Source organism: Hyperolius riggenbachi, chromosome 5 (assembly GCF_040937935.1).
Source record: "Hyperolius riggenbachi isolate aHypRig1 chromosome 5, aHypRig1.pri, whole genome shotgun sequence".
Classification (NCBI taxonomy): domain Eukaryota; kingdom Metazoa; phylum Chordata; class Amphibia; order Anura; family Hyperoliidae; genus Hyperolius; species Hyperolius riggenbachi.
The window spans coordinates 68,096,367-68,108,368 of record NC_090650.1 but is presented as its reverse complement, the minus strand read 5'-3'; positions in this window follow the sequence as shown (position 1 = coordinate 68,108,368).

The following is a 12,002-nucleotide window of genomic DNA, read 5'->3' as shown; positions in this document are numbered from 1 at the left end:
GTCAATAAAAGGTATTACTTTTACAAAATGTTGTTTTTTCTACCTACATGATCAATATTTACACTGAGTTTGGCTTACCTGAGGTTGATGGTATTCCCTCGTTGTCAGGTGGCTCATCATGGGTGTTACGCCATGATAGGCCAGGGGGGTTTGACCTTTGCATGCTGATCAATAGATGGTACTTACTGATCAGATGGTAGAGGCCAATATAGGTGAATAAATTCACTAGAAAAACACAGCAATTCGCAATAGAAATCGCAAACCGCAAGAAACAAGCGCAGGAGATGCTATCAGAATAGCTCCTCCTTAGCAAGTGCCGGGCTTCCTTCCTGCAGGGCCTTATATACACCTTGCCCATTATGATGTCACGCATTACACCACGTGCACCTGACCACCTGCACCTGACCACCTGCACCTGACCACCTGCACCTGACCACCTGCACAGCTGTGGGTCTCTGATCTGTACCACACAAAACCACAGTATTTTTTTTTCTGTAGTGTGCATATTTCAATGTCAGAATTCTTAATTTTCATATTGCTTCTGTACCAGTGCAAGAATTGTACCTTGCATGGGAACCACTAAATTCTCTATGCATTCTGGTGGCAGCCAATGCCCAAACTGTTCATTATAGGCCATTTTTCATTTAGTTTTCAAAATTAAAGGGACTAACTACATGCTTTCCATTGCCTGGAAAAATATGCTTTTTTTTATGTATTCACAAATAACTGTCACATTCCAACTGACAGTTGGATAGCCACATATTTCCCTAGATTTTATACTGAAGTTTGCTGATATAGAGAAAAGGTTATTTATTATTAGTATGCAAAATAGTCACTATGAAAATATAACACACATTGGGGTTGATTCACTTAGGCCCGGTTCACATTAGCGGTCGCCGTCCGGAATCGCCGTGCCGGAGCCGGACCGCATGCAGAACGGATGGAACGGACGCACGGCATAGCAATGAAAGCCTATGCGTCCGTTCACATGCGTCCGTTTCGTCCGGACCGGATCCGGACCGGATCCGGACTCCGGCATAAGACCCAACATGCGCTATTTTTTGGTCCGGCTCCTCCGGCAGCCGTATCCGGAGCGGAGCCGGACTGCACCATCCGGCCAATACAAACCAATGAGAACCGGAGAGCGCACAACACACTGGCTAAAAATCCGGATGTTCTACCCCACTTCCTATGCGTATTGAAGCGGCGATTTTGGATGGGGACACATGGGCAAGCATTTTGGAGTGGAGCAGCAGTGACTTTAAACGTGCTGGAGATGTTGGCAGTATGTCGGAGGTGGAGGTGAGTGCTAAACAGCGGAGGGCCTGATTCCACAGGTCCACCTTCTGCTGACCTCCCAGACCCCAACATTTTTATTCTATTTCTACTATCTTTTGCCAAACGGATCCGGATCGCATCCTGATGAACACCTGATGCAACCGGATCAGAACTGTACGGTTCCGATCCGGATCCGGTCAGGTCATCCGGTCCGTTTGGCAGAGAACCGCAAGTGTGAACCGGGCCTAAATCGTGCTATGACAAATAGTACAACTTATCAGAGATAGCACGCCTTATCAAAGGTAACACGCCTTATCAAAGTTAACATTCCTTATCAAAGTAGTATAGCGAGCGCTACAAACCCACAGGGGCTCAGGGCAGGACAAATGCCATTGCCAATTAGCAGGCATACGTTCGTAGTGCTCGCTATGCTACTCTGATAAGACGTGTTAACTTTGATAAGGCGTATTATCTTTGATAAGGCGTGCTATCTCTGATAAGGCATGCTATTTGTCATAGCACGGTTTAGTGAATTAACCCCATTGGACCATATCCTATTAACTTTCCTCTTGGGTTTTCTCCAAGGAGTTATTTTCAGACCTTACCAATACATTAAAGCTTTGTAGCACCAAAGCACATAGTCACAATATGTTTATTATTACTTCCTTACCTACTTTTTAGTACTTTTTTCAATTGCTAAGTTTTAAAACGTTATTTAATGATAAGCAGGGTTGTAGCAATAGCCATGGCAGCTGCTATGGAGCCCTGGAGCATAGGGGGCCCAGGTGGTACTTAATGTATTCACCATTAACTTTGTGTTTCTCCACCCTCTGACTTTGTCTCAGTGCCAATGAACTGTTGATTATAGGCCATTTTTCATTCAATTTTCTAAATTAAAGGGACTAACTGCCTAATTTCTAGTATATGTAAAGCCTTTCTATTGCCTGGAAAAATATGTTTTTTTTTATTTATTCACTTTCCAACTGACAGTTGGATAGCCACATATTTCCCTAGATTTTATAATGAAGTTTGCTTATATGGAGAAAATGTATTATTTGTATGAAAAATAGTCACTATGAAAATAACACACGTTGGACCATATCCTATTAGCTTTCCTCTTAGATTAAGGAGTTATTTTCAAACCTTGCCAATAGGGATATAGCACACATGAAATGTTCAGTTCACGAACGCAAGCTCGAACTTGCTGCAACCTTTGGTGAACGGGCAAACCACCATAGACTTCAATGGGCAGGAATTCTAAAAACTAGAGAGACTGTTTCTGGCCACAAAAGTGATGGAAAAGTTGTTTCAAGGGGCCTTGAAAGCGGGAGCTTACTGCAGAGGCGCAGTACAAAGTGTTTCTGTACTGCTCAGTAAGCTTCCGCTGATGTGTGCAAGAGCGAGCACGTGTGCAGACACGGTCGCGCAGCCGCACTTCTATTCTAATAATAATTACACCGTTGCCTCCATCCTGAAGGTGAAAACACCTGTAGGCTGAAGTGGTTAAAGTGAGCAAGAGATTAAAATAAAGTAAAACGTTGATACTTACCTGAGGTTTCCTACCGCCCCATAAACATGTCTAAATAAATCCCACGCTATGCTCCCATGGTCTTCCGTTCAGGCGTGGTAAGCCCTGTTAACAGGATCAGTCTTCATCTTTGGGTAACTTTAATACGTTAGGGCATAAAACTATGGCATAAAACTACTCATCCGAGAAAAAAATATTGAAGAAAATCTTATATGTTATCAGGGCTGGATTTACATCACAGGAGCCTATAGGCACAGATGTCATGGCACGCTAAACTTCACCCTCAGAAACCAACAAACCCCCGCTGAACCACACCGCAAGTGTGCTGGCTGACCCAGCTGTTACTTCTCCCTAATTCATCATAGGTAGCTACAGGTGTCCCTTAGAATTAGGTAGCCAGCTAGTGGTGCCCCTGACTGAAGGGAGATCTTGTGAGTGGAATGCCAAGAGCCAAGCAACTAAATTTTCATTTACCCTCTGCTCAGGACTCTGCATAGGGAAGGAGGGAGGGAGGCACTAGGGGAGGGAAGTGAGCCGCCCCTCTATCTTCAGGCGCCTGTAGGCACGTGCCTACAGTGCCTTATGGTAAATCTGGCCCTGTTTGTTATACTTACTCTCGTAATTCCACACACAAACATAGAAACTCCAGATTTTCTTTACATTTGGATGGAGTTCTCTGTGAAGCCCTGGATCCACTTCTTGACTCCTTCACCTCCAATTTAAGTTATTTTACATAGCTGTCTTTGACTGAACACCATAATGTTTTTGCATCAAGCACTAAAATAGACAAAATATCATGCTGTATTTTAGTTTATACTGTCCATTGTCAGTAAAATCAGAATAAGGTTCATGAATGCAACACTGATGAAAAGATATATGCAAATTAGGAAATATGCCTGGAAATAATAATACTTCCACTAATGAGTTTTGTAAACAGACCCCCACATGTAGTACTTAAAGGGACACTTAAGTCAAACAAAAAAAATGAGTTTTACTCACCTGGGGCTTCCAATAGCCCCCTGCAGCTGTCGGGTGCCCTCGCCATCTCCATCCGATCCTCCTGGCCCCGCCAGCAGCCACTTCCTGTTTCGGTGACAGGAGCTGACAGGCTGGGGAACGCGAGTGATTCTTCGCATACCTGGCCACAATAGCGCCATCTATGCTGCTACAGCATATATCATATACCATATAGCAGCATAGAGGGTGCTAATGTGTCTGGGAACGCGAAGAATCACTTGCGTCCCCAGCCTGTCAGCTCCTGTCATTGAAACAGGAAGTGGCTGCCGGCTGGGCCAGGAGGATCGGAGGGAGACGGCGAGGGTACCGGACAGCTGCAGGGGGCTATTGGAAGCCCTAGGTGAGTAAAACTCATTTTTTTTGTTTGACTTAAGTGTCCCTTTAAAGGGAACCAGAGAGGAATGGGGGGTGAAAAAAGGAAAAGATTTTATACATGCCTGGGGCTTCTACCAGCCCCATAAGCCTGAATCGCTCCCACGCCGCCGTCCTCCGCTTCCTGGATCTGCCGGTACCGGGCCCGTCACTCCCGGCGGACGCGGCCAATTCCCCGCATCACAGGGGCTCCCTCCATACCCGTACGCATGCGGCTGCGCAGTAGGCAGCCGCAAGCGTATGTGTATTGAGGGAGCCCCTGTGATGCGGAGAATTGGCCGTGTCCGCCAGCCGACTGGCCGACTGGCGGTAATGACGGGACCCGGTACCGCCGGATGCAGGCAGCGGAGGACGGCGGCGTGGGAGCGATCCGTGCGTATGGGGCTGGAGGAAGCCCCAGGTATGTATAACAGCTGTACTTTTCTCCTCTCTGGTTCTCTGATTCCATGCAGTATTTGAATCATTATTGCAGTGCATGAGAAATGGCACCCAGCTGTGATATGAGTTACATTTGTTATTATACTGATGTGTAAAGTGCATTGCATTATTCTTGCAAAAAGGAAAATGTGCAATGATTCCGATTTCTCAAAAGATGGAGTATAAAAACCCTTTTTGGTCACTATTAAACCTCCTCATTGAAAATGTAGATCAATTTGTACTGAACAATCATGCTGATTTACATTACATTACATTATTATTTCTTATTCTACCTGAATGTTTCAATTACATTCTGCACCCCTCCCCCTAACTCCTCACTGTATATAGATATGCTGTAAATGTAAACCCACATGTCAAAATACTTGGTAATTGTTTTGTTTTGCTTTTACTTAGGGAATGTGGAGATACTATATTACCTATATACATTTTTTCAAAGTTTAAAACCACTGAACGACCAGCTAACGTCGATAGGCGTCGGCGGGTCGTTAGTGGTATAGCATGGAATTTCCTCCGTGAACAGTGTGTGAGCCGCCGATCGCGGCTCGCACGCATAATTTAAACACGTGGGGAAGAAATCCCCGCTGTTTACATCAATACGGCGCAGCAGCGCCGTGACGTAGATCGGCGATCCCCGGCCTCTGCTTGGCCGGGGATCGCCGGCATCTGATAGGCAGAAGCCTATCCTATCAGGCACAGGACATATCCATCCTGCGCCGCTCAGAGGGGAAGGGAGAGGGAGGGAACGGGCGAGAGGGTGGAGAATGCTGCGGAGGGGGGCTTTGAAGAGCCCCCACCGCTAAGCAAATGCAGCCGGCGGCAATCAGACCCCCCCAGCAGGACATCCCCCTAGTGGGGAAAAAAGGGGGGTAGTCTGATCGCCCTGCTGCACTCCTGATCGGTGCTGCGGGCTGTAGAGCCCACGCAGCACCGATCACTGAAAAATCCCCTGGTCCTTACGTTTTTTTAAAAAAAAAGTCAAAATATTCCCAAATTGAATAAAAATGTTTTGAACTGAAAAATCAACAATTTATTCCTGTCATTGCCTGACAGGTCATTTTAGTCTGTCCCACCAAGGATGAGTAAGGCCCAATTCAGACTATAGCATTTTGCCGGCGAGTTCAGCAAAACGCTCAAGCGCTAGCGCTTTTTCAAGTGCTAGTGCTATAATACCCTATGGGCCTGTTCTTACTTGGGCAATTTGCGTTAATCGCCGGCGATTAACGCAAACGTCAAACGCAAACATGTAGCCTGCACTATTTTCAGGCGATTTCCTGGCAATCACGTTTCAGAGCTATTGCAGAAAAATCGCTGCAGTGTCCAGTGATTTTTCCGTGTTAAATCGCAGAAAAATCACTCCCGCAAAACGCCGGCACTTTTAAGTGTGAATGGGCCCTTAGAGTGATTTTGTGAAAAGAGAGTGTGCGGAGGGTGTGGCCTGTGTATGGTTGGGGGGGTTAACTTGCCTAAGCTGCCACCTTCCTTCTGATGTGCTCCATGCCAAGGAATGGTTAAATCACCTACACCACCTCTCTCCACACGATGGAACATCTTCCAGTTCCAGTTTAGAAGACGGAAGTGTAAGAAGATGGAATGTGGCATGGAGCGGATCGAGGTAAGAGGCGGTGTACATGATTTAACTCCCACATACACAGCTCATGCCACTCGCCCACTACGGGACAATCGTTCTCGCTCACACCTATTTCCCACTCCTCTGGGATAGAGTGTTATTATTCCAGGGAAGAAGAGGAGTGTCAGGAGATGGAAGCTGGTGGCAGGTGATTCAGAAAGATGTTATTGCTGCATGGAGATTATATCTAGAGTGTTATCAGGAGTGGAAAGACTGCTGGAGCCCACAGGAAACGCCGTGATGTTCAGCCAGTCGGAAGTGAGAAGCTTCTCAGAGAGGCAAAGAAGCCAGTAGCCTCGAGTTAAATAGATATTGCTATTTGCAACAGAAAATAATATCAGGAGGATATTCCACCGTGTTTAACATCAGAGATGATCAGTAAGATGCAAGCAGCTTGGAAATGGACCAATCAAAATTAGCAGGAAACTAATTTGGCCAAGTTTTAAGTTTGCAGCCCCAACCCACCTGATACTGCTCCCACCCCTCCTGTTGGTCTTGAGGCTCCAGGCAGCCTCATAGGGGACATACATGCTCAATAATAGAACTCAGGTAGGTAGCAAAATTACGACATTCTATGTCTCAGTGGCGCCTCTAGGCATAGGCAGTACAGGCCATTGCCTGGAGTACCATTGGTCCTGGGGGGCGCCATGTTGCTGGATTAAGCCCCACCCCCAAAGTAAGCCCCACCACCAGACTAAGCCCCACCCCTATGGGTGTTCTGTTACTTGCTTCTGCTGCATTTACTTAGCGCAAGTTGCAGGCAGCTGCCACCTCTGTGCCTTGAGCATCCTTTAACCCTTTGTGCCTCCTTCTGTCCCTTTTGTGCCTCCTGTCTCCTTGGGCCTCCTTCAGTCTCGTGCCATGTCTGACCCCCTGTGTGTCCTCCTGTCTCAATGTGCCTCCTTCAGTCCTCCTATGCCACCTCTGCCTCCTTCTGTGCCCCTTGTCCTCTTTTGTGTCTCATTCTGTCCCCCATTGTGCCTTCTTTTGTCCCCCATTGTGCCTCATTCTGTCCACCTGTGTGACTCCTTCTGTCCCCTTGTGCCTCCTTCTGAACTTCTTCTGACCTTCATGCCTTCTTTTGTCCCCCTGTACTTCCCAATGTCCCCATGTGGTTTCTTCAGTCCCCCTGTGCCTCCCTCTGTCCCCCATCGTGCCTCCTTCTGACTCTCTTCCAGAAGCGCCTGGTCCACCAGGCCGATCAGGCAACCACAAGTGCTGGGGGGGGGGGGGAAGCAGATGGTGTGGCCCCAGGTGGTGAACTGGTGAAATGCTGCAGCATTACGATTATTTTCTAGTGAAACATTGCCGCATTACAATTATTTTCTGGTGAAACTCTGACGCATTACGATTATTTTCATGGGGGCGTCACAGATTTTCTCGCCTGGAGTGACAAAATGGCTAGAGGCACCCCTGCTATGTCTGCAGGAATAGAGTCTGAAGCAGGATTATTGGCCAGTAAATTGTATCATCCTGCCGTTGAGGAAATGCTGTTAAAAAAAAGAAAACCCAGAGAATCCCACATGAGGAGATAGACTAGTCCAAAACATGTTGGTTCTGTCAGATTTTTACTACTATTTTTTTCGCTGGATTGGTTCTGTAAATTTGCAAGAAATCGGTCAGAAAAATCAGTATTTCTTTGGCCAGCCAAAAAAGCAATTGTGAGTTGCATGTTTTAGTTGAACATTATTCAATGCTCAGAGAATGTAATTTGTTATACAGCACAATCCATCGGCCATTAGCGTTATATATCTGTTGTGTCTTTCCTTCAAAATGTATTTTATTGTATTCCTGCACAACAGCAATAAGGGCATACTGGTCTACAATAAGATGGAAGATTTCTGTTTTTGAACACTAGATGGCATTGCTATCCCAAAGATACATTACTCGAACTTGGTCGATGAAAAAAAAAAAAAGAAAACGTTTCAAAACGTAGTAAGAGTTGAGTATTGTACCAAGTTAACCATAAGTTAAAGTAGTCAGGTGCCCTGCAGATACCAGAATACAGTAACCATGTGCCCCCAGATAAAAGACGTAGCCAGGTGCTGGCCAGATGCAAGAATTAAGTAGCCATGTTCCCCAATGAAAACATGAAGTAGTAAGGTGCCCCCCAGACACACAAATTACAGTGTGTTGCAAAAGTATTCACCCCCACCATACCTATTTATTTACATTCTGACCTGAATTTTTTACAATTTCTTAATCTTATTTTTTTATGTGATGGATCTACACAAAATGGTATAAAATCCAGATTTTTTTTTAGCAGAACAGCTTTTGAAGGGTTAAAACAGAGGAGTTACTTTTTCAATAGAAAGCTTTCTGCAGGGAGATCCGCATCCGAACTGGTGATGACATTATCTTAATTTTAGCAGAGAGAAATGTAAATATTCCCTGACTGTGCAGAAACTTCTTCTAATGTGTCTGGAACTGATATACTGCTCAGAAATCATTACTGGGTACATTATAATATAAATACACCAGTTATGAATAAAATGCAATGGTAGCTTTCAGAGCAAATACTACTGTACTTTGGGAACTTGTAGTTTCTAAATGAATACTAATACTTATGCACAAAAGCAAATACAATAACTGCACGGGATATAAAAAAGTAGGAAGGCACATTTTTATTGAATAGTATGTAGAGTTTAATACCGTTTTTAGTTTGTGAAGTGAAATTAGAAATATATATATATATATAACAAACAAAACTGAAAATTGGCATGTGCATGTGTATTCACTCACCCCCTTTGCATTGAAGGCCCTAAAAAGTCCCGGTGCAATCAATTACTTTCAAAAGTCACATAATTAGTGAAATAAAACCCACCTGTGTGCAATCTAAGTGCCACATGATCTGTCAGTTTAGAAACACCCCAGAGACTTCATCACCACTAAGCAAGAGGTATCACCCCATGAAGACCAAGGAGCTCTTCAAACAAGTCTGGGACAAACTTGTGAAGTCAGGGCTGAGTTATACAAAAAATATAAAAAAGCTTTGCATATCCCCTGGAGCACCATAAAAGCCATTATTTCCAAATGGAAAGAACATGGTATCATCACAACAAATATGCCAAGAGAGGGCTGCCCACCAAAACTCACAGACCCGGGTGGAAGGGCATTTGCTTAGAGGTAAAAATAAGAAGACACATTTTAAGTTTGCCAAAGGCATAATGGCAATGTATGAAGGAAGGTGCTCCGGTCAGATGAGAGTAAAATTGAACTTTTGGCCACCGAGGAAAATGGTATTCCTGGCGAAATCCAACACAACCCTTGACCCCAAGAATACATTTGCTACAGTGAAACTCGGTGGTGGCAGCATCATGCTGGGGGGGTGTTTTACAGAAGCAGGGACTAGAAAACTGATCTAAGTCAAGGGAAAGGTGGGGGTTGCTAAATACAGGGATATTCTTGAGCAAAACCTGTGTCAGTCTGACAGTGACTTGAGACTGGGACGGAGGTTCGCCTTTCAGCAGGACAATGACCTGAAGCATACTGCTAAATCAACACTTGAGTGATTTAAAGAGTAACTCCAGTGAAAATAATGTACTAAAAAAAGTCCAAAATTCTTACAATAATTATGTATAAATGATTTAGTCAGTGTTTGCTCATTGTAAAATCCTTTCCCTCCCCAATTTACATTCTGACATTTATCACATGGTGACATTTCTGAACTTCTTGTCATTATCTTAGAATTGTTGACTAAACTGCCATGTTGTAAAGTACTTATGTTCACTATACCTTGCTTGAGTGTACTGTTCAATGTATTTCATACTATTGCTAATAAAATGTTTTCAAACAAAGCAGATTAAGAAGTGTTGAGGCTTAAACAGTTTCTTTTTGTTTGATAGGGTATAAAGATATTTACTATGAGAAAACTGTGGTGAAATGTTAACTGAATAAGGGTCTAGGTATCACATCACATATTCATAACAGTAATGTAATGCTACATATTTTACTGAGCATTGTCATCAGCCCTTGGACTGTACACCAGACATAGACTTCATTGTACTGATCATATACGCCAGCACAGTGTTAACCAGTGATGAACTCAAAATTTGCATAATTGTAATTGTATGCCTCACTTCCAGGTGAAATGCGCATCATGCGCACAGTTACTCTTGTACCATCAGGAGAGGACCTGCCGCACCGCGCAACACCGTGTTCAGTGAGATGGCGTCATAGGACTATGACTTCTTCTAGGTCTTGTGTCTTTGTGCGATGCAATAAACCACGGGAAGCGTGAAAGGGCCAATAGTATTTTCACAGTAGCATTTATGTTTTATGATTTTTTATATTAGTTTTCAAGAGAACTGTGGCTGCCATCTGACTCCCCTAACTGCAGAATAATAATAATAGTGATGGTCACGTCTAGGAGAACTCATAGATAAGCCTGTTATCAGTTTGGTCATCAGGTAATAGATACTGAATGTAGGTGGCTGATTTGCTAGTCATGATCATGTGCTGAAGCAGGATGGGATAACCGCAAATCAGAGCTTTGCAAACCTGTCAGCAGATCAAACAAATCACATGCTTCTCCATGAGTTCTCCTAGACATGATTCACTATCACAACTGCAGATTGTTTTAAATACATTGCAATGAAAAGATAAAAATGCTACCATAATCCTAGTCTAAAGGTGGCCATACAGGCGACTTGGCGGCCGATCAACCATCCATTCGATTATTATAATCAAATTGGATGAAAATCAGTGCTGCCAAGTGCATGCCCAACCAACAAAGCGACTAATTTCGAGATTTCGCATGGTCGATCGCGCATGCTGCAAGATGTCGGGCCGAAGTTGGTTGGTCGGGTACAGCGTCCGATTTTAGAACAAGCGACGAAACGACAAGACCCCCGCCGCTGCCGCCGCAATGTGTAAATGTATGCAGTGTGTGTGCATTTATACATTACCTGTCCAGTGTCAGCCTCCACGCGCTTTCCGTCCATCTCGCCGGGTTCCGCATTCACGCTAGTGGCGCATAGTGTCTGGCGTCAGACGATATGCGCCGCTAGCGTGTATGCAGCTGTAACCCGGTATGGACGGTCACTGCGCGGAGGCTGCTACAGGACAGGTAATGTATAAATGCACACACTGCGGGGGGCACATTTATACATTGGGGGAGGGGCGGCACAGCTGTTTCCCTGAAGATTTCATGCTATTATCGGATGGGAATCAGCCTGCAGTATATGGGCAGCTTCAACAAGAGACAAATCTATCTCTAATCAGATTCAATTAGAGATAAATTGGTCTCTTTGTGGAATCTGCCCATAATCATCAGGTCTATGGGCACCTTAAGTTGGATTGGGATTCTACATACACATAGTTATCTTACCACACATCACATGTCACATCAGATATGCTTTAAAGCCTCACCCTAGTGCAATTTTTCCTAGCCGTGTGCAGCTCTCAGTGGAAGATATTATTTTGTCTGTGTATGAGCTCTGCGATTAGCTGATTGCAAATAGAATAATTATAAAGCCTCATTTAACACTAAAAAAGGCCATTTTTGAACACTGTTAACAATAAGCAACCAGATGGTGTATTTAGATGTGTGTCAGGTGGTGGACTTTTTAGATCAACTAATGTCAACAAAACCACTGATTTGTGCAAGTGCTTACTAGTTCAGCACTGCCTTATACTCGTTACCCCTCACAATGCTGCACTGCCATAGGTAATGAGGGTAAGGCTTTATCTTCACCTCACTAACACTTGTCTCCTCCACATCAAGAGCATTACTAGGATACC